This window comes from Triturus cristatus, chromosome 9 (assembly GCF_964204655.1).
Source record: "Triturus cristatus chromosome 9, aTriCri1.1, whole genome shotgun sequence".
Classification (NCBI taxonomy): domain Eukaryota; kingdom Metazoa; phylum Chordata; class Amphibia; order Caudata; family Salamandridae; genus Triturus; species Triturus cristatus.
In genome coordinates, this window is record NC_140592.1 from 1161725592 (window position 1) to 1161752635 (window position 27044).

Here is a 27044-nt window from a genome sequence, read left to right on the forward strand (position 1 = left end):
TCATACACCGACTCCAGTTTGGAGCTTTCGGGCGCCATTTAAACCTATCCCGAAGGAACAACTGAAGTTGCTCAGCAGCCAGTCGGAGCCACAGGTGTGAACTCGGATGGGCTGTGCACCAGCGTCACTATGTCCAAGAGCCTAACTGCTTCTGAGGATAGACCAGTCGCCGAGGACCCAGTCATTGCACCCATCACCTCCTTGGGGCCCGAAGACGCTCCAAAGGAAAGTGAGGACACAAATATGACATGAAGAGCATCCTAATACTCTTTAATTCAGGCCAAAGTCACTCTGCCTCCAGGTATAGTGGGGAAGCATGGGAGCGACTCTTGCGCAGAGTCCTCAGCACGAGGTCATAAACCCACGTCTTGAGAAGCCCTGGAAGACCGCGACTTCGATCGCTAACAAAGCTTACTGTGGGATGTGGACGGGGACTTGGCCAGTTTACCCAGTTCACTGGATGGAGAGCAACGCCCATGAGACCAGCCTCTGGAGTGGCTGTTGCCGAACTGAAGTCGAGTGAAATTTAGGAGAACTAGAAGTCTTCGACAACCGCGCCATCAGGAGCTTCATCAGTCGCTCCCGCAATGCCTTTGGCTTCAACCGTTGGCAGGCATCGCAATCTTCAGCGTTGTGGTGCTCACCCAAGCACCACAAGCATATGGAATGAGAATCTGTACCAGACATCTGTCGAGCACAAGACCCGCAAGATTTAAACAAAGGCATAGAAAGCTGGCACACTGTTTCAGATGAAAAAATCATCACAGCGGACTGAAAAAAGGGTAGAGATACACTTCTCCGGATCCATGTTACATCAAAGAAAAGAAGAAACAGACATCCGTGCGCCAGAGGGGACTTATAAGGCTCCATTGACATCACAACCGGAGTCAACGTCATCAGGGAGCCATACGGCCCTGTCCCCTGGAGCACAGAGGTACTGCTGAAAAATTTCCAGATCCAGTCTGACTTCTAGGGAGAATTCACAAGTTAAGGAATCTGCGTGTAGATGTCTCTATCAGATAGTAAAGTTTACTTTTTTTCAAGCTTTAGTTATAACATAAAAAATAACCATGTGTAACAATTCGATAGTACAGTGCCTCTAAGTCCTCATTGTGTGTGTGGTCCTGCGATGGTAGCTCCGTGCATCCTTGTTATTGGCCTGATCCAAAGGGGGGGATTATGAAGTAGAGATTTGTTGATATATTCGTTTACACAAGAAGCCTCTAAGATTATTGCTGCATTCGCATTTTCTTTAAAGTACACAACGTTACCATTGGCACCAGTAATGGCTAGGCCGAATATCGAATTTGGAGATGTTGTCTGGCCTTTGGCACTCGTGTTTTTCAGAAAGTAGCCACAGATAAACTCAGGCTTGAGTTCAAATGGTGTTGCCAATTTTGGACTTGGAATAGAGACTATTGACATCTAAGTAATACATAAGTCTAAGTTCCCCAGTTTTGTTTGTGAGACCTGTGGAGGTGGCTCTATCTTCCTCACATATGCTGCAGCTTCAGGATAAGAGCCATCAATCTGCTATATACTCAGATATCTCATTGGCACTAGGACCCGGGGCCGTTACTTATGAGTGGTCATATTTTAACTAGATGTAAATCAGAAAAAAGGAGAATCCGGCAGACAGGCTAATGAGCAGCAAGGTGGCAAACTAGTAAACTAATTAGTGAGCTCGGTAGCACCAACTTGGTCCTTGGTGTCAGCTGCCATATCCTCTGGGGTTCATAGAAAATCCCTCTCAATACATAGTAGAAAAAAAGCAATGGGCAAAGGGTTGCAGGCAATAGGCAATTTTACAATAATCGTTAAGTATACATCAGTAGATTCATAATGAATTAATCAGTAATCGGTACTCAATAGATGGAATAGAAAGATTAAACATTAACAAAAGGCAATGACAGAAGAAAGCAAGAGGATAATGAAGGCAGCCACAGATCGACCACAGCACAGGTCAACTTGACTCCTGAGTCAAGCCACATCTACAGCCACCCCTGTGCTGGCCCAACCATGCACAATCCCTTCTGCCACCTAGCAACTTGCCCAGTTTTCCCAGTATCTCCATGGGTTCCTCTGTGGCAGATCCCAATCTCTGCCAAACTCCACTCCACAGACACCTTCAAGTGCCCGAGTTGCCTCTGCTTCAATCAACTCTGCCGCAGCTCTTGCACCTGGTCCTTTAAGGCCACCATTAAAAAGACCTGGAGCATGTAGACCAGAAGCCTGACAGGATACCAGAGTAGGATGCAGGTAGAAGGTGGAATACTGCGGTCCCTGCGGCTCCACAGCATTCCGTGCAGTAGTGAGCACCTTTAGTTATATGGACCAGTAGGTCGGCACAGCAATAAATGGACAAAGGGGGCAAGACAGCTGGGCAAACATGAAGAGAAGAGTAAACAGAGCACTGGTGCCCGGTCACAGTCAACTACTTGCGTGTGTTCACGCTACGTACGATGTAGCCAGGAGGAGGAGTGACCTTCAACAGTAAATTCCACTAGCTATACAAGAAAACGGTCAACAAATTATTGATCTGCAAGTATGAAACTGAGCAACTGAAATTAGGAACTAATATTATCAAGATGCATTACAGCAGCATGCATTTCAGTTCTTACTATCAATGATCCTTTGGAAGATAACAGAGTTTACAATAAAACTCCTTAGTGAAACATGGCAGACTTTGCTTTTAATCCACTAACTAATTCTTCTTAGTGGATACAAATTGTGGAGCAAAATGTTAAGTAAATATATTCATTTTTATGGTACCTGGCTGAAGAGATTATTGTGGTGATATTGCGATTCACTGTACATTGCATTGGTATACATTGTCGTGCTTTATGTTAAAACTACAAATAATTTTTTATTTTTTTTAAAAAGGTAAATATATTCATTATAGAGATGGAAAAACTGCCACTTGCATACTAGACTGAATTGGTTTAGCTGATCAATGCTGGAGCCAAAAATGTTCCTAGGCAAAAACAGTGAAGTTCATTTTACTCCAATTTTTGAGACAAAAAAAAAAAAGAAAAAGAAAGAAATCAAACAATTTTGGATAAGTTCTTATGTGATCCATACATAGGAGGGAAGCAAATGGGTAAATAAGAGAAACCTTGGAACCCCTTGGAACCATTTTAGGATACATTACTGGATAGATAAAATGCATATGTGTAATTGGCATTATATTACAAAAGTTGATGGAATAGTACCATCAGTGAATTGTTTAGCGATAGTCATAACAGCAGATCTGGATAACCTAGCTCAGCAAAACTATGAACTGGTGCTTTATATCTAAGGCAAAAGTGTAAAAGTGGCATCGTATACCAGTAGCCCTTCTAAGGAAGATGCAATATCAAACATATAGCATAATTGTTTTACACATTTTTCTAACAATTCTTTTATTTGTATCATCCAAAGTAATAGCCAAAATAGATTCAGCAATCAGTAGTTTCATTTGGAGTTATAAGAGATCTAGGAGAGCAAGGAGTCTATTTACCCCAGTCAGTTTCAAGAAGGTACTGATCTTTTACAGACTTCATACTATTGAGCAGCAATAATGCAATATATGTAATTGCTGTTAGGTAATATTCACAGACTGGCCTTAAAGACCGCACTAATACAATCTGTGTATAAATTCAGTCTTCGTGCAGAAGCTACATGGTGCCTTTTGAGATTCACTACAACTATTTATTGAAAAAAAGATAAAGCTGGTTTCATGAAAGCACGTGGTATTTGGCAAGCAAAACCAATTTTGAAAAATCACAAAGCTAAACGAACAAACTCTTTTCTGGTGATTTCAACACTACTTAATGTTTTTCGGAATGCTAATTGTCACACATGGGAAAGAGTCAGCTTTTTCCAGCTTGGACTATCTTTTTCAAGATAACTCAATGCTGTCCTTTCACAGCTGAGGGATAACTTTGATTAAACTAAATCTGTTTTTGAGTGGTTGCAGTTGTGGGATTACTTTAGAAGACTGAGTGGTCAAATATTACCTTGAAAGAGATTACCTCTACGTAACTCGTCCTCGACCCAGTCATCACTAATGAGGTATTCCACATGACAGGAAACAAAACAGGAAACGCCTTTAGGCTCCACCCACCCTCCCGTCAGGGGCTATAAGTACCTAGCCAACCAAAAGCACATCCTGTTTTGTTTCCTGTCAGTGGACCTGACAGGGACGCTGGGGTAGGTGCTGGGCACTTACCTGCTCCGAGTTGCTGTTGTCCTCCTCTGCTGGGCTTTGGGGGCGCTGCTGGACCTTCATGGGACTTCCTTGAGTCGGGCTGCTGGGCTTCCTGGACTCTTCAGGCTCCTGGTTGCTGGTCCTGCTGGGCTGTACTAGCTTCCAGGGTTCCTGCTGCTGCTGCTCCTGTCGTAGTGCGTGAGTCCTTCCCAGTGTCCTCCGGTCCTAGTTTTGGGCTCGGGCTTTGGGGGGGGGGGGGAGCGGTGCGAGTCGCTCTGACCTGTTGGATTACGTTCTTGGTCTTTTGTTTATTCCCTGGTTGTCTGCGTTCACTGTTGGGAGCTCCGGGCGCTCCTTTTGTTGGCTGCCTGCGGGGTTGGAGCGCCCGGGTTGGGGTCCGGGCGCTCCCTGCTGTGTCTTGGGAGCACTAGGGTTGCACCGAGTGCTCCGCTTGTGATGTGGCGGCGTTTTCTCGTTGCGGAGCGCCCGCTTTGGGGTCCGGACGCTCCGTGTGCTCATTCCTTGAGGCTCTCGGCCTCTGCTGCTCCAGGCGGGGTCTTTTTAGTTGAGCGCCCGGTTTGCGGTCCGGGCGCTTGGTTCCTGCACTGCCCTGGAGCACTCGGGTTGGGTGCAGAGTGCTCCACTTTCCTTCACGACGGCGTAGATGCGCCCAGGTGGGCTCCGGTTGCGCTTTACATTCATGGAGTGGTGCCTTCGGCGGCCGCGCGCTGCGTTGTTTTCTGTTGCTGCTCTGCCCCGCCCCCTTTATTTTTTTCCCCCGCCTCGCTTTCGTGTGATTGGGGGCAGGGTTTTCCCCGGTTCTTCTTTTTTTTTTTTTTTAAAGGAGGGGGATTGTCATTTCACTACTGTTCTGCACTGTGTTTGGACTTGCTGGTGTCTTGGTGTTCCTTTATTCTCTGCTGGATTTCTTGATGGGGGAAGCATCACAGAAAGCGGAGACCTGCGTCTCCTGTGTCCTCTTCATCTTCTCTTGCGGACAGTGGGGATGCTGCCCCTGCGGGGAAGCGCCCTAAGTTGGATGAGGACAGGTTGAAGCGTCTGATTTTGGAGACTTTATCTGACCTGAAGTCCTCCAAAAAGTCTGCAGGGAGTCGTTCTGGTGGGGGTGTTGCCCTCTATTCTGACATTTCTTCTTCTGATTCTTCTGGGGACGCTTCCTTGGGCGCGGTGGATCTAAAGGGAAAATATATTTCCAGGGAATTGTTGCTGGACTTGCTTTCTCATGTTTGTGAGAACATGGGGTTTCCGGTAGATGATGCTGTGGCCAGTACTTCCTCGGATGCTGTTCTGCCGCAATTTAGGAAGCCTGTTGCTACTTCGCTTCCTATTCATCCCTTTGTGATGGATGTCCTCTTGAATGAGTGGAAGGACCCGGATCACATTATGTTGCCGCGTTTCATGTCAAAGCTTTATCCCTTGCAGGACATGGAGGAGTCCTTTCCTGAGTCTGTCCATGTGGATTCCATTGTCGCAAGTTTGGTTGGTCGTCCTTCCATGGCTGATGATAACATTCTTCGTGATGGGGTGGATAAGAAGATTGACACTGCTTTGCGCAAATCTTATGCTGGTTCTCACCTTGCCATCCATTCTGGTGTTTATGGTGCTTATGTCGCTCACTCTCTCTTGACTGACTTTAAGACTTTGTTTTCTACGATGCAGAAGGGTGGCTGTTGCCCGGATTTTCTGGAATCTATGGCGCGTCAGGCTGGATTCCTTTCGGATATTGCCTTCGATTCTGTGCGTGCTTCTGCATTGTCCTGTGGTTCTTCCATCGCTGCTCGTAGGAATCGGTTGTTGAAAGGTTGGAATACGGATGCCGCCCAGAGATCCATGGCTTTGCGTTTACCCTTTACTGGCCCTCGTCTCTTTGGGGACGCTCTTGAAGATAGGCTGCATAAGGTGTTCAAGGAGCGCAAACATTCCTTTTCCTTTCGTAGGCAGCCTTCTCGTAAGGATTTTTCCTTTTCTCAGGCCAAGACTTTTCGCCAGCCTTCCCGGTTTCAGCAGTCCTCCTTTAAAGGCTCTAGAGGTGCTGGTCGCGGGTTCCCTTGGAAGTTCCAGAAGAAGCCTCCCTGTGATGCTGGTCCGGGGCCGCAGCGTTCCTGACTATGCCTCTCCGGTCATGAGTACCGCTGGAGTGGCGCCCGAGGTTGGTGGGAGATTGAGGTTGTTCCTTCCCGCTTGGCGTCTGTCGACCTCCGATCAGTGGGTGCTGGATGTCCTGGACAGGGGGTATCGGATCGAGTTTCAGTCCCGTCCTCCTCCCTCGGGCTTGGTGCGGACTCCGACTACCTTGTGCCGGTCCAGTCGTCAGTCCTTGGTGGACGGTGTTCAGGCTCTGTTCTTGAAGAGGGCGATTGTCCCGGTTCCCCGGTTGGAGTGGGGTCTGGGGAACTATTCGATTGTTTTTCTGGTTCCGAAGGTCACAGGAGGGTTTCGGATTGTCAATCTCCGGAGTCTGAACTTGTTTGTGCAGAAGATCCCTTTCAAGATGGAGACCTTGCAGCGAGTGGTTCTTCTGATTCAGACCGGCTGGGTGTTTGCTACTCTGGATCTCCAGGACGCCTATCTTCATGTGCCTGTGGCTCGGGAGGTTCAGATGTTCCTGCGATTCTGCCTGGAGGGTCGTCATTGGCAGTTCTGTGTCCTTCCGTTTGGTCTCCGGTCCGCTCCCCGAGTGTTCACCAAGGTGGTTGCTCCCTTGGTGGCCCTTCTTCACCTCCGGGGGGTGTCGGTGTTCCCCCTACCTAGACGATTGGCTGCTCCAGGCTCCTTCCCCGGCGGTCATGTCTCAGCACCTGTCCTTGACCATCCTTGCGCTCGAACAGCATGGGTTTCTGGTGAACTTTCCGAAATTCCAGCTCCTTCCTGCTACTCGGCGGACTTTCATAGGGGCCGTCTTCGATTCAGTACTGGGCAAGGTGTTCCTGCCGGATTCGCGGATTCAGTGCCTGTTACGGAGGTTGTTGTCCCAGGCTGCAGCTCCCCTCTTTCGGTGGCTCGAGGTTCAGGGTTCATCTTCGGCCTCTGCTGTGGCATCTTCGGCGTTGGGTTCAGTTTCCTGTTCTGGATTATGCTCTCTCTGTGCCGGTGTCTCTGGAGGTGGTGTCCGCTCTTCAGTGGTGGCTGGATTCCTCTAACCTCTCCAGGGGATGTGGATTCACCTGCCGCCTCCTTTGGTGTTGACGATGAATGTCAGTGCTTCCGGTTGGGGGACTACACTGGGTCAGTGGTCCGTTCAGGCTCGTTGGAACTGTCTGCTGTGGCCCAGGCTCTTCGTTTCTTCCAGGCCCGTCTGCTGGGGTGCAATGTCCTGGTGAGGTCAGACAACTCCGTGACTGTGGCTTACATCAACCACCAGGGCAGTGCTCGCAGTCCTTCATTAAATTCGGTGGCCTGTGCAACTGCGGGTTGGGCGGAGTGTCATCTGCTGGCCTTCTCTGTTCAGCATATCCGGGGTGTGGACAATGTGGTGGCCTTGAGTCGCCGGTTTCCGTCTTCTCTCTCCCTGTGTCTCTCCCCCAGGATGTTCCTGTTGATCTGTCGGAGGTTCGGGACTCCCCTGCTGGACTTGTTTGCCTCCCGGGCAGATGCCCAACTCCCCCTGTTTTGTTCTCGGATCCCGGAGTTGGGTGCTTGGGGGGGGGTGGAGGCGTTGTCTCTTCAGTGGCCCCCTTGGTTGCTGTACGCCTTCCCCGCCTCCCCCCCCCCCTTTCCCCTGATTCCTGCCTTCTTGCTGAAGGTCCAGCAGGTGGGTGCCCGGGTGGTGGCGGTCTTGCCTCACTGGCCACGGAGGTCCTGGTTCCCATTGTTGTTGAGCCTGGCGGTGGGCCCTCCTTGGATTCTTCCCCGCTATCCCTCTCCCCCGAGGCGGTCTGGAGGTTGAACAGTTGTCTCTTGGAGTCCGGGGTTTGCCTGATCACCTCATCACTGTGAAGCAGGGGTCCTGTAGGGGTTCCACTTTGTCCTCCTACTCTAAGCATTGGGCTTCTTTCTCCTCTTGGTGGTCGGGCTGGGTCTCTCTCCTGTCTCTTGTCCTATCGCTTCTATCCTGCAGTTTTTCCTGGATGGGTTTCAGAAGAAGTATGCCTTGTCTACTCTGAGGGGGCAGTGGGCTGCTCTTCGGGCTTTTCGGGATCCGGCTACTCTTCCTTCTTCGGATGGTTTGTTGGTTTCCCGGTTGTTCCGGAGTTTCTCTCGGTCTTCTCCTTCTTCTCACTCTCCGGTTCCTCCTTGGGATCTTTCTTTGGTCCTGGGTGCTCTGCAGTCCGCTCCTTTTGAGCCCTTGGACCTTAAGTTCCTCTCTTTTAAGGTGCTTTTTTTGGTTGCTGTGACTTCTGCTCGGCGGTTGGGTGAGCTCACTGCCTTGCGTTGTTCTCCTCCCTTTTTGCGTTTCTTGGATGACGCGGTGGTCCTCTCTTTGGATCCTGGGTTTGTTCCGAAGATTCGTTCTCGTTTTCATTGCTCTCAGGAGTTGATTCTTCCTTCTTTCTGTCCTTCTCCTTCCTCGCCTGCTGAGCTGTTGCTTCACTCCCTGGATGTGAGGCGTGCTTTGTCCGTTTATGTTGACCGCTCTGCAGGGTTTCGCTCTTCGGACTCCCTTTTTGTGACCTTTGGTTTGGCTGGTCGGGGTAAGGCTGCCTCTCGTCTTAATCTGGGTCGCTGGATCAAGGCTGTCATTTCTCTGGCTTATCAGGGCTCTGGTTTGCCTTGCCCTTCTAGGGTTCAGGCCCGTTCCACTAGGGGCGTTTCTGCTTCCTGGGCTGCCTTTCATGGGGTTTCCCTTGATGAGATCTGTCGGGCTGGGACGTGGGCGTCTGATTCTACTTTTGTTCGGCACTATCGTTTGAATTGTGCTCTGTCTGACCGGACCAATTTTGGTTGTGGTGTGTTGCGTGCTGTGGGGGTTGTCCTCCCCCCCCCCCCCCCGATTCTGTGTGTTTATTAAAGTTTTTCTCTTGCTGCACTCCACTTTTGTGTTCAGTCTCTGTTCTCTGTGTGTTTGCCACCGGCCTGCTTGTGGGGTTGCTTTGGTATGCCTAATTAGTGATGACTGGGTCGAGGACAAGGGACGTAGAGGTAATGCTATGATTACTTACCGGTAATCCCCATTACTCTTAGTCCTACTAGTCATGCTTCCCGCCCGCCCTCCCTGTGCAGGCCTTTGTTGCTTGGTATGTCAGGATGTGCTTTTGGATGGCTAGGTACTTATAGCCCTTGACGGGAGGGTGGGTGGAGCCTAAAAGCGTTTCCTGTTTTGTTTCCTGTCATGTGGAATACCTCATTAGTGATGACTGGGTCGAGGACGAGTAGGACTAAGAGAATGGGGATTACCGGTAAGTAATCATAGCATTACTTCACTGCAGATGATTACAAGATAACAAAATGATAGAAGGATTAAGATCGGATATAATATGTTCAGTAAGCATCCGCATGAAGATTTGGCAACACACACTTGTTTCAGAAATATTTAACAAGCGTGATGGAGAATGATTCAGCAACGCTTTGCTGTGTGAGACAAACATTAACATCAGCAAACCTGAAGGCATAAAATTATAACACAGACGTTTGATTTTATTATAGGCCAGTTCGATTATATAAATGGGGGTGTTGAGGCGAAGAGAGCAATCAGATCAAAGACATAGGTTTGCTACTTGTCCTGCCCTGGCAGAACTCTGGGGAAAAGTGTTTGCAAAACTAAATAGGCTCTGTCATACTGTAGTCCAGTTCTCTAACCAGGCTCGCTACAGTAGACCCCAAATTATACATCTACATCAAATGGGTCAATGGTCATCCTCCCGTAGTAAACAATGTTGGACCAAATAAGTGGAATGGTATTAGCTTAAGGCTCCTTTGTATGAGAAAAGGGTTAGCCTGATGAAGTTTTAAAATGTGGGCATTGCTGGATCAGCAAGAAGTTAGAGGAATTAATGAAACTGGATGTTTGTTTTTCTAAGAAAATGTATTGTTAACAATTATTTCTTTCTTTTAACCCCTTCTGGGCCCATGACGAGATGGTCTCGTCATGGAGCACAGTCGCGCTGTGCCCATGACGAGACCATCTCGTCATGACACCCACCCATGGGGGAAGCGCTGGCGCTCCCCCCGTGAGTGGTCGATCTTTTTTTTTTTTTACTGGGAAGGCAGGGGAAGACCTTCCCCTGCCTCCCCCCGCCCCCCTCGCCCGCGTCATCAATGACGTCAGCGCGCGAGGCGCGCTGACGTCATCGGAGGTTTCCCCTTTGCTCTCCGAGGCGCAGGAAGCCATTTGCTTCCTGCGCGTCGGAGAGTAAAGGTGAGTTTTGGGGCTGGGGAGGGGGGATTATTGCGATTGGTGGGTTAGGTAGGGTGGGGGCACAATGTTGGAGGTAGAAATGTTTTATTTTGGGCTCCGCTTTGTTAGTGCGCATGGATCCTTCAATTGCAGTAACTTTGAAGGTGAAATGGATCCAAAAAATAAACGCACGCTCTCGAGAGATGCCCTTTTCCTCTCGTTTTGTCTGGGAGGGGTGCTTCTAGCGTGGGATGGGGGGCGAAATAAAGTAAGCCATAGGGGTTGCAAAGTGGCCAGATTGATTGTATTTGCATCCAAATACACCACCATCACATAGTTTGCCAGTGAAGTGTTACTTTCGTTTTCTCTTCTTTCTTTGAACAGCATTGTTGTTCCCAGGGGGGTTGAAATAAAGTAAGACAGAGGGGTTGCAAAGTGGCCAGATTGTTTTTTGTTTCATCCAAATACACCAGCATCACAGAGTTTGCCAGTGAAGTGCTACTTTCGTTTTCTCGTCTTCCTTTGCGCAGCATTGTTGTTCCCGGGGGGGCAAAATGAAGTTAGACAGAGGGGTTGCAAAGTGGCCAGATTGATTGCATTTTCATCCAAATACACCAGCATCACAGAGTTTGCCAGTGAAGCGCTACTTTCGTTTTCTCTTCTTTCTTTGAACAGCATTGTTGTTCCCAGGGGGGTTGAAATAAAATAAGACAAAGGGGTTGCAAAGTGGCCAGGTTGTTGTTTCCAGGGTGGGAGAGTGTACCATTCCTGGAGGTACTGCAATACCTGGTTGATGGGTGAATTGGAAAACACAATGTGCACCATGGCTCTGTGTTTATGGATGTGGTCTACCATACTGCTTATGTTTTGTAAGGATGTAAGCAATAGCAAGTGAAACGGTTCCCTCATGTCCATAACTTTTCAGGTGAAACCACTCGCTGATTTCTGAATAGTTAGTGAGAGATCGTTTAGGTAACCATGTTGTTTCTGCTTACATTTCACATGCTTTGCATTCCCTATGAGTGGCTGCTTTTTAAAAAAAAAATTTAGGCAGCGTATTACTCTTATCAAGTGCATAATTTGAATTGAGCCACATCCAAGTGTTTATAGCGGGTACAATTAGGTTATAGCTGAAGGCAGTGCGAGTTTCTCTCAGTGGGCAAGTATGGCGTTCAGTGGGGATGTGGCACTATGGCCAGAGCTGTCGAATTTGGAACTGGGGAACCGGGTTCAGCATTCATGACCAGTCCACCACACCACTGTACTGAGGGAGCACATTCCCATGCTAGACCGTAGAAGGCCCCACTAGACCTTAGAAGGCTTGATGTCTTAGCACAAGCGGGTGTACTGTAGTGGTGTCAATTGTGGGTTATCCTTGAAGGCCTGACCACCACAATCCATACTGAAGTTCATCTCCAGTGTTGCTGACAGGCCTACGAAGCAGCACACCCTAGAGCAACAGTGATCCAGTCGCTGTGACTGTCACTGAGGTCACATGAACCTTGAGCAGGTTAGGGCGATGCGAACGGTGTGACCTCACTGGGTACCTATTTTGGGTGGGTGTTTTCATTGTGCTGAGGGGATTAACAGGTAATTATTCACGCAGCTCTCTGATGGATGTCACATGAGGTAAAATACTGCAATAAATGGCAGACACTCTGAAAACAAGAGCAAACGTTATGTTACATGAGGCAATGGTGGTAATTGTGCATGTATCAAAAGCAAACAAAATACAAGAGGTAGCAAACAATACGTTACAAGAGGAAAAGTGACATGTGTGCAACTTACAAAAGAGTACAAAGTACAAGTAGAGGTATAAAAGTGCAATAAATGGCAGACACGCAAACCACAGGAACACACTGGGAAGGCACTTTTACGGGCATGGAGAACAGAATTTCCTATAATGTAAAGACTTCCTTCAGACAATAGAGAGGGTGTGAATTAAGTTTGGAAGTTTCTTTGCAGGAGGAGAACTTCGAGGTCAGTTTTGAAGGACTGGGAAGAGGGAGGGGGTGGTCAGGAGCTGAGGCTCAGTTCCAGATTCTCGCCGCGTTGCTTGTAAAGGATTGGGCCATCGATCTTTCCTTCTTGAAAGTGGGAGGTTCTAGTAATACATTTTGCGCAGTACGTGATGGTCTAGAGCATTATATGCATATGTGACAATAACGTTTTTTTCTCCTTTTTATTCTAGTCTACAGCTTTGACAGTGGTTGTTCTGCAGTTCTGTGTAGTTGCATTGTTTTGGTAAGATTTTTTTTTGTTGTTGTTGTATTTACTCCAAATGAGTAATATTATAATGTCTGAATGATTTTTTTTGTAAGTGATGTCATAATGGCGGCATATTTAGTTAGTGGCTTGAGCATGAAATTCTTTGCGATGTGTTTTGCATAGTCTTATGTGTAATTGCTTTTCTCTTTCTTTTTTAGTGGGATATTGTTGATCCATACTGTGTCTGTACAGAGTAGGTGGTGATGAGTAGTTTAGCTGCCTCTGGCAAGTGAGTGGTATTGTTTTGGAGTATATATGAGTTTTTGATAAAGGTGCTTTTTGTTTATTACTTATTTTATAAAGTGTTTGTTATTGTCGACTTGTTTGACAAGTTTCCTTTATTAGTAAGCAATATGGCTAGCCGTAGAATGACTGCTCAACAGGTGGTTGGTATGCTTCTTGAATCTTCCTCTGAGCATGATTATGAGACTGACAGTGCGTCTGAGGGAGAGGAGGGAGGGGAAGATTCTGGCAGTGAGTTTTCTCTCAACATGGAATCATCGGATGATGAAGGTACTCTCAGTGCAGATGAAGGTACTCTTGGTGTGGATGAAGCAACTCTCAGTGTGGATGAAGTGCCTGTCTTAGAGGAGGAAGCTGCTGTGCCGATGGTGCAAGAGGCATCTGGATTGCAGTCTGAGGCTGCTAGGCTTCCTACTGGAAGTGCTGGACTTTGGGTTGATCCAAACATGGTGCAGCCGGTGTTGCCTGCCTTTAGCGGTGATGCAGGGTGTACAGTGCTTTGTGAAAACTTTTTGCCTATACAGTTTTTTCAGTTGTTTATGGATGATGTATTTTTGGGTGAGATTGTTGAGCAGACGAATTTGTATGCTGAACAGTTTTTGAGGGACAACAGCGACAAACTTAGGCCCCAGTCTAGAGCTACCCGGTGGACTCCCACATATCTGGAAGAGATTAAGAAGTTTTTGGGTTTGACTTTATTGATGGGTGTGGTAAGGAAGCCAACCTTGGCTTCATATTGGTCTACTAGCTCCTTGTTGGCAACTGCCATATTTCCTGCAGTTATGACTCGTAATCGGTATTTACTTTTGCTACGTATGCTGCATTTTGTTGATAATTCTACGGCGTTGCCACGAGATCACCCTGACTGTGACCGTCTTTTTAAGATTCGGCCCGTTCTTGATCACTTTGTAGATCGATTTTCTGAGATCTATACTCCAGGGAAAGAAATACCTATTGATGAGTCTTTGGTCTTGTTCATGGGCCGTTTGGTTTTTAGGCAGTACATCCCTAGCAAGAGGGCACGCTATGGAATTAAGCTGTATATGTTGTCTGAGAGTAGGACAGGATATGTTTTTAATTTTCGTGTGTACACTGGTAGAGATTCTACTATTGACCCCCCAGGTTGTCCGTCCACTTTTGGAGTTTCAGAGAAAATTGTGTGGGATCTTGCTAGAAGACTGTTTAACAGAGGCCACCATTTGTACCTTGATATGAATATGCTACTTACCAGTATGCATCTGTTCTTGGCATGTAGGGCTGCTGACATTCATATCTGTGCATAGATCGCCGCCTAGTGTTGGGTCCGGATGTTTGCACGTTGTTGTCCTGGAAGAGTCTTCGAAGTATCCTTGGATAGGTGACTCCTCCCCTGGACTACAGTGCGCATGGGCATCCTCTCCATCCTTAGATTGTTTTTCGCCATTGTGGCAGTGATGGAGTAGATACAGAAAGTGATGACCATGCTATACAGTAATTCTGAGAGCTGCAGCTGCTACAGGCGCCGGGGAGGAGGGAGGGCGATATGAATGTCAGCAGCCCTACATGCCAAGAACAGATGCATACTGGTAAGTAGCATATTCAGTCCGAGGCATGTGGGCTGCTGAATTCACATCTGTGCATAGAATATATAGCAGTGCCCTCTATTAGCGGCGGCTACCAGTGCCAGCTGCAGCGGTCTGAAAAAGTGTTTTGAGAACAGCCTGTCCTACAGCTGCCTGCTGTTTTGACTGCACGTCTACACAATAGTGTTTTGTAAATGTGTGTGTAGTGGACCATGTGGCTGCTCTGCATATATCATGCAGGGGAATATTTCCTAGAAAAGCCATGGAAGCCCCCAACTTGCGTGTTGAGTGGGCTCGTGGTGGAATAGTTAATGTGCGTTTTGCCTTTTGATAACAGATTTGAATACACTTAACTATCCATCTGGCTATCCCTGCTTTGGAGATGGCGTTACCTTTGTGGTGTGGGGCAAAGGCAACGAACAGTTGTTTTGTCTTCCTGAAGGGTTTAGTCCTGTCGATGTAGTACATGAGGGCCCTCCGTACATCTAGTGTATGTAGTGCCCTTTCTGCGACAGTTTGTGGGTTTTGGAAGAAAACGGGCAGTTCAATAGTTTGATTCATGTGGAACTGCGATATTACTTTGGGCATGAATTTGGGGTTGGTACGTAGTACGACCCTGTTGGCGTGAACCTGTATAAATGGCTCTTGAACGGTTAGTGCCTGGAGTTCACTAACTCTTCTTAAGGAAGTGATCGCTACCAGGAAGGCTACTTTCCAGGTAAGGAATTGAATCTCGCATGAGTGTAGAGGTTCAAAGGGTGGACCCATGAGGCGTGTGAGGACCAAGTTGAGGTTCCACATTGGAGCCGGCGGGTGGCTTGGTGGAATGACTCGTTCGAGTCCCTCCAAGAATGCTTTGATGGCAGGCACTCTGAATAGTGAGAGGTGCTGCCTGGTTTGCAGATAGGCTGATATTGCGGTCAAATGGACACGTATAGAGGTGTACGCCAGATTGCATCGGTATAGGTGTAAAAGGTAACAGATGATGTTTTGGATGGATGCGTCCAGCGGGTTAATGTCATTATTACCACAATAAATGACTAACCTTTTCCATTTGGCTGCATAGCAAGCTCTTGTAGTGGGTCTCCTGGCCTCCTTGATGATGTCCATACAGTCAGGTGGCAGGTTGAGATAGCCAAACTCTAGGACTTCAGGAGCCAGATCGCCAGGTTCAGCTGTTGCGGATCTGGGTGCTGAATCTCTCCATGGTTCTGCGTCAAATGCGCGGGTTTGATCCGCAGCCTTTGATGCGGCACCACGGAAAGTTCGAGGAAGGTGGTGTACCATGGCTGGCGTGCCCACGTGGGAGCAACTAGGACGAGTGTCAGGGAGTGTTGTCTGAGTTTGCGGGCCACCAGCGGTATTAACGGCGCTGGGGGAAAAGCGTACGCAAATCTGCCGGACCAGTTCATCCATATCGCATTGCCCTGCGACTGCGGATGTGGGAATCTGGCGGCGAAGCTTTGGCATTTTGCGTTTTCGCTTGTCGCGAATAGGTCTAGCTCCGGATGACCCCACTGCTGGAAGTACGGTTGGAGTACTGATGGGTGTAACTCCCACTCGTGCATCTGGTGGCTGTGTCTGCTGAGCAGATCCGCCATCTGGTTGTCCTTGCCAGGGAGGTGTTCCGCCATGAGGAACATGTTCCTCTGAATGGCCCACTTCCACATGCTCTGAGCCAGATGAGACAACTGTGGAGAGTGTGTTCCTCCCTGCTTCTGTATGTAGTACATTGCGGTCATGTTGTCCGTCCGGATCAACACGACCTTGTTGCATAGATGTACTTTGAATGCCTTCATGGCCAGGAAGATTGCCATCAGTTCCAGAAGGTTGATGTGCATCTTCTTTTGTTGTGTCGTCCATAGTCCCTGCACTGTGTAGTGGAGTACATGAGCTCCCCATCCCTGGAGAGACGCGTCCGCTGTCAGTACTATCTGTGGGACAGGCTCTTGGAATGGTCGGCCCTTGCAAAGGTTTTGTGGATTCCACCAATGCAGAGAGTTGTATGCCCGACCACTCACCAACACTAGGTCTTTCAACTGTCCTTGAGCCTGATTCCACTGACGTGCTAGGCACTCCTGAAGCGGGCGCATATGTAATCTCGCGTGCGGGACTATGAAGATGCAGGAGGCCATCATGCCTATTAACTGCATAAACACTCGCGCTGGAAGTGAGTGATTGGGTTTGAACTTGGAGATCAGCAGTTGTATGCTGTTGATCCTCACTAAATTTGGCTGAGCTGTGGCCGCCAGAGTGTCTATAGTCGCACCTAGGTACTGTTGTACGTGTGCGGCTGGAGATGGGACTTTGGGTAATTGAGTGAGAATCCCAGACTGTGAAGAAGGTGAATGGTGCGGGACATGTGGCTGGCACATTGCTGGGCTGACTTCGCTTGAACGAGCCAGTCGTCTAGGTAGGGGTAGACGTGTATATGCTGCCTCCGTAGATGTGCTGCCACCGTAGCTAGGCACTTCGTGAAAACCCTGGGCGCTGTTGTCACGCCGAAGGGAAGGACTTTGAATTGATAGTGCTGCCCCTGAACAGTGAACCTGAGGTATTTTTTGTGTGAGGGGTGGATGGGTATGTGGAAATACGCATCCTTGAGGTCCAGTGTGGCTAGGAAGTCTCCCTGCTTGAGAAGCGGAAGGACTTGCTGTAGAGTGAGCATGTGAAAGTGCTCTGAAAGAATGTACTGGTTCAGGGGTCTCAGGTCTAATATAGGTCTGAGTGACCCGTCCTTTTTTGGAATTAGGAAGTAGAGGGAGTACACCCCCGTACCCTGCTCGTGGATGGGTACGACCTCTATAGCGCCTTTTAGAAGCATACTTTGCACCTCTTTCTGTAAGAGCGTTAAGTGCTCTGAGGACATAGGACGGTTTCTTGGTGGTATTGTGGGTGGAGTGGAGGTTAACTCCAGACAGTAACCGTATTTTACAATATCTTTGACCCACCTGTCCGTGGTGATGGAGTTCCACGTGGACAGGAACCTTTGTAGCCTTCCCCCGACAGGTGTTATGTGGTCGGGAGGAAGGGAGAGGGCGTCACTGCTTGTTCTTGGGGGAGGACCTGGTGTTGCCGTAGCCGCGTCCTCTGCCCTTTGTACTGGAGCCACGATATCCACCCCGGGTGTTTTTATCGTAGGTGGTCTGTGTATTGCCTTTGTTATATGTTTGTTGTGACCCCTGTCCTCTACCTGCTCCCTTGTTTCCGGGGCAACGAAAGGAGCCGCTCCGAAAGGACTGAGTTTGGAGAGCGCCCATGGACTTTGCAGTGTCCGTGTCCTTTTTTATCTTCTCAAGGGTGGTGTCAACCTCTGGCCCGAATAAATAGTCGGGGTTGACAGGCTGGTTGAGTATATTGTTTTGTACCTCAGGCTTGAATCCTGAGATTCGTAACCAGGCATGTCGTCGCAGCATGACGCTTGTGTTTATGGCCCTGGCGGCCGTGTCTGCAGCATCTAGTGCACACTTGATGGAAGCATTCGTGAGTAGCTGTCCTTCTCTGATGAGAATTTCTGCGCCTTCCTTGAACTGGTCAGGGAGATGCTGGAATAGTTGCTCCAGTGTGTCATAGTGCGCTCTATCATAGCGAGCAAGGAGCGCTTGAGTGTTGGCTATGCGCCATATGTTGGCAGCTTGGGCGGCAACTCGCTTGCCAGAGGTCTCCAAAACCTTGGACTCTTTGTCCGGGGGAGGAGCGTCACCTGTCGTTTGCGAGTGTGCCCTCTTGCGAGCATTCGCTACGACAATGGAGTCTAGTGGTAATTGGCCTCTGATGTAAGTAGGGTCCCCAGGTGCTGATCGGTATTTCTTATCAATCCTGGGGTTTATCACTCGTGCCCTGGTGGGTTCCTTGAAAATGTCCTTGGCTGGTTTGAGGACTCCTTTCAACATGGGCAGAGTCTTTACATGCCGTTCTGAGGATGCGAAAGTGTCCATAAGAAAGTCATCTTCGACGGTGTCAGAGTGAAGCTGCACCCCATGGTTATTGGCAGCACGTTCAATAAGAGCGTTGAAGGCTGCAGTATCCTCTGTGGGGGATGTTTTTGCCCCATAGAGCTGTGGGTCCTGTGCATCGAGAGGTGCACCTGGGTCTGCAGGGTCGCCCCAAGTGTGATCAGGGTCTTGCTGGTCATCAGGGTCTGTGTCTCCATGGTAGGGGACTTGGTCATCCATGTAGTCCTCCAACGCATCCGTGTCGGAACGTGTGGGGGAGAATAGTTGTGGCTCCTGGTAGGATGAGTGGAAAGGTTCATAAAGGAGAGGTTCTGATTCTACAGGCAGCTTCCTTTTTAGTGGGATCCTGAAAGGGTCCAACGGTGGTTCCGAAGTTATTCTTCGCTCGTGGAGAATCATCCTGCCAGTGTTGGCGTCGATGACACGTGACGGAGACGTCTCAGCAGGTGTAATCGTAGTCTGGGTGACCCGTGTCCTGAGTTGGAACATTTTCGGGATTGTTGACGGAGGCAAGCCAAAGGTAATGTTGGCTGGCACCGAAGAGGCTGCTGGAGCTTCGATCGGACCGGAACCCGACGGGTCCTTGAGGGCAGCCTTGGTTTTGCTGCTTTGTGTCGCACCAGGTCGTACTTGGAGCGCCTTTGAGGCTTTGGCACCGACCAGGTTTGTAGAGGCGGCTGTGGACTTTTTCGGCGCCGGTGGTTCATCGAGTCGAGGTGCGGAGATGACCGTCGACGTCTTCGATGCGTGAGGCTTTGGTGTCGTCGAGGGAGCGATGCGAGACGCAGCAGGCGGTGCAGCCCTCGGTGTCAGTGGCGTCGGTGCCGGGAGCCGAGCAGGTTTGTCGGCGCCGAAGGCCTTTTTCCGTTTGTCGACTCCGACGTCGCCCGCTTCAAGTTCGGCACCGAAGTCTCTCTTGGTGCGGTCGGTGCCGACGCGTCGCGCTGGCGTCGAAGGCGTGGAAGGCCTCGATCCGACCAGCGCCACTTTCGGTTTCGGTTTAGTTGGAACCGGAGCAGCTTTCGGTTTCGGTTTTATGGAAGGGAAACCAGCTGGTTTAAGCGGTAATGGCTGCCGCTGAATGTCCGAGGCCGGGCCCGAGGGCGGGGCCGAAGAACTGCGGGATGGGTCTCGGGTAAGGCCCGAAGGCGATCCCTCGACCGGAGCCATAGGCCGTGGAACTGGGCCTTCTTCGGTCTGAACAGGTAGGCCTTGTTCATCATTGGAGCGACTCTCTTCGGCCCCTAAGGCCTCCTCGTCGTCTCCTACCTCGGTGTCGTCTTCACCTCTGTGGAAGAGTGATTCGTCGACTTCGTCCGATCCGGATTCGTGTTCGGAAACGGGACTGGAGGGTAAGACTTCCAATTCTTCTACGTCTTCGGCCTCGTTGAAGATGTCTGCTGGGGCCGGTGCCGCGTGCTGCGCCTCGAGTCTCGCCGCTCGTCGATTCCGTAGAGTCTTTTTGGAACGGAACCGGGCACAGGCCATGCATGTCGATTCGTCGTGGTCCGGCGAAAGGCATTTGTTGCACACCGGATGGACGTCGATGTGTGGGTACTTCGCATTGCATACCGGACACCTCTTGAATGGCGTCCTCGATTCCATCGTCGAAGTAGTCGATGAACAGGTAAATGCGAAAAAAGTCGGTGCTGAAAGTTAGTAAACTAACAAGGTTGTATCGAAAACCGATCGATAAACAGTACCGACGCGAACTAAAGGCCTTTTGGCCTCGACAAAATATTTTCCTAACTTAAGCTAAGATAGCACATCCGAACCCAATGGCGGAAAAAAACAATCTGAGGATGGAGAGGATGCCCATGCGCACTGTAGTCCAGGGGAGGAGTCACCTATCCAAGGATACTTCGAAGACTCTTCCAGGACAACAACGTGCAAACATCCGGACCCAACACTAGGCGGCGATCTATGCACAGATGTGAATTCAGCAGCCCACATGCCTCGAACACTTCTATACTGCTGTGCAATTGTTTAAGGAATTGCATAAAGTGGACACTTTTGCATGTGGCACAATCCGCTCTAACCGTAAAGGTCATCCGGAAGAGCTTGTTTGCAAAAAACTTCAGAGGGGGCAGTGCAGTTCCTTGCGTAGTGATGAACTACTAGCTGTAAAATTTGTGGACAGGAGGGATGTGTACATGCTGACTACCATCCATGATGAGAGTACCTCACCTGTGGCTGTTTGGGGTCAGGTTGCTGAAGTGCGCAAACCTGTATGCATTCTAGACTACAATAAGCACATGGGTGGTGTTGACAGAGTAGATCAGAGGTTGGAACCTTACTCTGCTATTCAGAAGGCTTATGTTTTGTATAAGAAGTTGGCCATCCATTTCTTCGAATTAGCAATGTTCAATGCTTTTATTGTGTTCAAGTAGTGTTCTCCTGCGTCAAAGTTGACATTTCTTCAGTTTCAGCACTCTGTGATAGCTAGCCTTGTTGTTGTGGAACAGGCAAGTGTTCCTAGATTTGGAGTGGTGGAGGATGTGGTTCGATTGAAAGATCGCCACTTTCCTGATGTCATCCCTCCCACACCGGCAAAAGATTTTCCCACTAGGAGATGCAGAGTCTGTTGGCGAAGAGGTACGCAGAAGGAGATTCGTATGTACTGCCCTGACTGTCCATCTAAACCTGGGCTGTGTGTCCCTGCTTGTTTTAGAGCGTACCACACGCAAAAGAATTATTGGGAGCATTCATGAGTGGTAAAGTGAACTGCCTGGTCTGTATTATTTAAAAAATGTGATTCTGTTTCAAGGTTGGCGTTAGTGCAATGTGTTTAGTTTCTGATTTTGTGTTTGTAGATTTGTATCTATTTGCGATTTGTTTGTGTTTTTATTTTTGTCTAAAAAAAATCCTAAATGTGTTGGCGGTGTGTGTGGACTGGCACTTGGTTGGCGGTGTGCGTGGACTGGTACTTGGCTGGCGGTGTGCGTGGACTGGCGCTAGGCTAGCGGTGTGCGTGGACTGGCGCTAGGCTGGCTGTGTGTGAGTAGTGACTTGCTGCTGGTCACTACACACACTGCTAGCTGAGTGCCACTCCACGCAATCCATCAGCTTGTGTAGTTGCTGTGTCAGGAATGTGGGCGTGTGAAAGTGATGGGCCCTTGAATGGCGCTGTGTGCTGGTGTGAGTTTTGTTATGTGATGGGCCCGCGGCTGGCGGTGTGAATGGTTTTGTATGTCTCACATGTATGAAAGGTGTATGAATGGCCTGTAAAGAGGTTGGTGCCTTGTCGTGGCTTTACAGCTCACGAGCTGTGAGTCAATGGTTCAGTTTCTCTCCCTTTCAATTATTATCAGTGCATTTAATTTTTGTGAAATCACTTGCTAATACAATTGTATATACTGAACAATGACTCACCCTCGTGCCAAATCCAACCAGTATGTGTGTGTGCTTGAGGATTAGATGGCTGTGCAGTAATATTTGCCTTTCTGAATCAGGGTGTACCTTGTCCCTTTTGTGAATTTTGTAATGTGTTGTTTTTGTGCCTGGTTGTGTGAATGGTCTTGTGTGTATCACGTATGAAAGGTGTGTGAATGGCCTGTAAAGCGGTTGGTGCCTTGCCGTGGCTTTACAGCTCACGAGCTGCGAGTCATTGGTTCAGTTTTTTCTCCATTTAATTATTGACAGTGCATTTCATTTTTGTGAAATCTCTTGTCTTTTTAGTTTCTCTGCCAAGGTGTATGTTCCATGCAAGAATAACCCACCAACTGTCGATATTGTTGTAAACCCACGGGAGTTCATGGTGATGTCTCTCTTGTGAATTCCCAAAAAGTTATTTTATCCACAATGTCCTGCAAACCTCAAAATGTGTCACATTTTCCATGCAATATTGTTCCGAAATTCTCACGCTGTAGAAACAAACAATGTCAAAACGATCTGGTTTTGCAAGGGGGTCACCTGGGTTTTTGGCCCGGTGCTCGGCGGCCATCTAGGGAAACCTACCAAACCCATACATTTCTGAAAACTAGACACCCGGGGGCTTCCAGGGAGGTATGGCTTGCGTGGATCCCCCAACGTTTCCTTACCCAGAATCCCCTGCAAACCTCAATTTTAGCTGAAAAAATCACTTTTTTCACACATTTTTGTGTGGGAAAGTTGTGGCATCACCGGGCTCACTCAAATTTCCCACCTCCCAGCTTTCCCCTGGGTCTCCCGGTAAAAATGGTGCCTCACTTGTGTGGGAGGCCCAAGTACCCGCGACAGGCAAGGGCCCAAAACGTAGTGTGGTGACATCAAAATTGCCTATCTCAAAACCACCTGGTTTTGCAAGGGGGGTCACCTGGGTATTTTGGCACGGTGCTCGGCTGCCATCTAGGGAAACCTACCAAACTGATACATTTCTGAAAACTAGACACCCGGGGGCTTCCAGGGAGGTATGGCTTGCGTGGATCCCCCAACGTTTCCTTACCCAGAATCCCCTGCAAACCTCAATTTTAGCTGAAAAAAATCACTTTTTTCACACATTTTTGTGTGGGCAATTTGTGGCATCACCGGGCTCACTCAAATTTCCCACCTCCCAGCGTTGCCCTGGGTCTCCCAGTAAAAATGGTGCCTCATTTGTGTGGGAGGCCCAAGTACCCGCGACAGGCAAGGGCCCAAAACGTAGTGATGCGACATTTGGAATAGGCAATGTTGATGTCACCACACTACGTTTTGGGCCCTTGCCTGCCGCGGGTACTTGGGCCTCCCACACAAGTGAGGCACCATTTTTACCGGGAGACCCAGGGGAACGCTGGGAGGTGGGAAATTTTAGTGAGCCCGTAGATGCCACAACTTTCCCACACAAAAATGTGTGAAAAAAGTGATTTTTTCAGCTAAAATTGAGGTTTGCAGGGGATTCTGGGTAAGGAAACGTTGGGGGATCCACACAAGCCATACCTCCTTGGAAGCCGCCGGGTGTCTAGTTTACAGAAATGTATGGGTTTGGTAGGTTTCCATAGATGGCCGCCGTGCACCGGGCCAAAAACCCAAGTGACCCCCTTTGCAAAACCAGATGGTTTTGAGATAGGCAATTTTGATGTTACCTCACTACGTTTTGCGCCGTTTCCTCTCACGGGCACTAGGCCAACACACACAAGTGAGGTACCATTTTTCTCTAAAGACTTTGGGGAACGCGGGGTGGGTGGAAATTTGTGGATCCACGCAGATTCCGGAACTTTCCACGACAGAAATGTGGGGAAAATGTGTTTTTTTTGACAATTTTTTAGATTTGCAAGGGATTCTGGGTAACAGACCTTGGTGGGAGGCAGTCAAGTCACCCCATCCTGGATTCCCCTGGGTGTCTAGTTGTCAAAAATGTATAGGTTTGCTAGGTTTCCCAAGGTGCCCGCAGAGCTAGGGTTCAAAAACTACAGCTAGTCATTTTGCCAAAAAAGGGTCATTTTTCAATGCGTAATTGAGGTGTGACCACGTCGCCTTTTGCGCCGTTTCCTGTCGCGGGCACTAGGCCGACCCACACAAGTGAGGTACCGTTTTTCTCGTAAGACTTTGGGGAACGCGGGGTGGGTGGAAATTTGTGGATCCAGGCAGATTCCGGATCTTTCCACGACAGAAATGTGGGGAAAATGTGTTTTTTTTGTCAATTTTTTAGGTTTGCAAGGGATTCTGGGTAACAGACCCTGGTGGGAGGCAGTCAAGTCACCCCATCCTGGATTCCCCTGGGTGTCTAGTTTTAAAAAATGTATAGGTTTGCTAGGTTTCCCAAGGTGCCCGCAGTGCTAGGGTTCAAAAACTAGAGCTAGGCACTTTGTAAAAGGGTAAATTTTCACTGCGATATTGAGTTGTGAGCACCTTGCGTTTTGCGCCGTTTCCTGTCGTGGGCACTATGCCTACCCACACAAGTGAGGTACCATTTTTATCGGGAGACTTAGGGTAATTCAGTTTTGTAAAGGAACTGTTATTATCTATTGACGTTCGATGCATTTCTGCCTTCCAAATGAAAGATTGTGTAAAAAAGAAGTCATTCTAAAAAATGACTGATAATTCTCATGCTAGTATGAGTATTCCCAATTTCGGAAATGTGCAAATATCTACTGTTTCTAAACTCTATATTTTGTTCCCATTTCAGAAATACATAGGTGTCTTTCATACCAATTTTTCCATGTACACTTTTTTACAGAATTATTACTATATACCCGGTACAAAATAAAAAACCATTGCAAGTTGCTGCTCAGTTTTTGGCTCTGGGTTCGTCGGGTTCTTGGTGAACCTACAAGTCCTATATATCCCCACAACCAGTAATGTCCAGCGGATGCAACGGTATATTGCTTTCAAAGAGCTGTCATAATTAGAAGAAGTTACAGGTGAAAACGTTGACACAAAAGGCTGTTTTTTCAACTAATTTTCAATTTATCCTATATTTAACTGTTAGTTTCTATAAAAAAACCTTGATGGATCTACACAAATGACCCCTTGCTGAATTCAGAATTGTGTCTTCTTCCCGAAAATGTATAGTTTTCCAGGATCCATTATTGTTTTTGTACCCATTTCTGCCATTAACTGGAAAGAGGTCAAAAGCACAAAAAATAGCAAAAATCGGCTATGTCCCATAAAAATGCCAAAACTGTGTAAAAAATGTTGGGTTTCAGACAAAAGTCTGGTATCCCCGAAAAGCTGGGAAAATGATGATTTCAACCCCACAAACCCTTTTTTGATAACATTTACAGGGAAAATCCCAGATGCTTTCATTTGCAGCCCATTTTTCCAATTTTTCCAAAAAACCCCAAAATTTTGCTGTATTTTGGCTCATTTCTGTGACCCCTCTAGGAGAATCCACAAACCCAGAGTACCTTTAGAATCCCCATGATGTTGGAAGAAAAGGACGCAAATTTGGCATGGATACCTTATGTGGTCAAAAAGTTATAGGGGCCTAAGCGCGCACTACCCCAAATAGCCAAAAAAAGGCTTGGCACAGGAGGGGGAAAAGGCCTGGCAGCGAAAGGGTTAAAACTTTATTCGGGTAAGGCCATAAAAGTCAACAATAACATTATACAGTACAAATGTTTGTTTTTAAATTATTAAAACTATTCACCTGGGTAAGACCATAGTTTACCACAAAGGTGAATATACTATGTGTAAAAGTTACCAGAAACACAACTCCTCAATCATTGCAATAACTTGACATCATAAACCATTATTTCATTCTCTAAAAATATTAAAAAGGCAAATTAAAATAATATGACAGATTGCTATTGATTTACTTATAAAATTAAGTACAGCAAAACATACTTTTATCGTGGAGAGATTTTGTAAAAATGACTCACATGGCTATCCAGTTTTAAGCTTGGATTTCCTTAAAACAGGCCATAATAACGTAACTTTGGGAGCAGCATATAATGGGCAGAACAAGTTGAAGTGACAAGTGCTTTGTTTAGTTGTATAATCACACCGACAGGGGGGTAAGTCGTGTGAGCCAACGCATTGAACAGGAAAAGCCACCTTAAAATGTAACATGGAGAACCTCAAAATAATTAAATAGCAGGGGTAAACTAGGTTATCCTGAGAAGGTATGGTTCTATGCTAGCAGTTGTGGAAATCATAAAATATCTATTAATAGCTAACATGGATTGGGCCTTCTGAAGCCTCGAGTTAGAGGGATGGTTCAGAAAACTTGCTTTAACTTCCTCTTTGGTTTTTAGAGTTATCCGGGCAGGATTTGAGAACAGGTCTTTCATACCTATAGATTCAAAAGCTTCCTTCAGGTAGGTGAACCAGGGAATTCGGGCCACCCCATTCAAAGAAAGACTATCGTAAATGCAGGATCAGACCTACTCTGCCTCCGGATTTCTCTAAGTCTTATTCCACAATCATAAAGGTGCCAGGCCCAGTGGGTCTTCTAAACAAGTACGGACTAATTTTTCATGGCCTATCAATGTTGCAGTCCCTGGGGACGCCATTAATAATCTCAGCAAAAACACAATTTTTCACTCGTTGGAGAGGGGTCATGTTTGCACATCCCCATAAACCCGCTCCAGCAGCAATACATTTGACTTTAAAGAGGTGGATTAATTATTTAATAGGTTTCTGTCCCAGCCTGTAAGAAAATCTAAAAATTGCCTCAATATTCCTTTTTAAAAGTTGTACTCTGGCAGTTAAAAGTGTTTTCCAATAAAAGGAGGAACTAAAAAGAATATCTAAATAGTTAAAATCATTTACTTTCTCTAAAATTGAGTTTCCCAGCCCAAAAAGTTTTGATTCAGTACTACATGGGCCGATGGTCATAGTTAAAGACTTGGAGTGATTTATTCTGAGATTTAGGTGTCCTATATATGACGCAAAGGCGTCTGAAAGAGTTTGCAACCCATTTGCCGTGCAGGTCATCAATACATCATCCGCATAGAGTAAAATGTAAATTAATTGAGTGACTATTCGTGCAATGTTCTTCCCTTCTTTGAGCAGATGTTTAGAAATTCCATTATTATAGAGCATGAAGAGGAAGGGGGCAAGAATACACCCCTGTCCTACCCCCTATAGGGGATTTAATTTTAGAGCTTGTTACACCCGGTGGTACATACTGG

General features: G+C 47.7%; 1 protein-coding gene across 7 annotated transcripts in view; it reads right to left on the minus strand.

The window, feature by feature from the left end:
• The window catches only part of EXD1 (exonuclease 3'-5' domain containing 1), a 972955-nt gene that overhangs the window by 317597 nt on the left and 628314 nt on the right, over window positions 1-27044 (minus strand). The gene's annotated exons all lie outside the window — the stretch shown is intronic.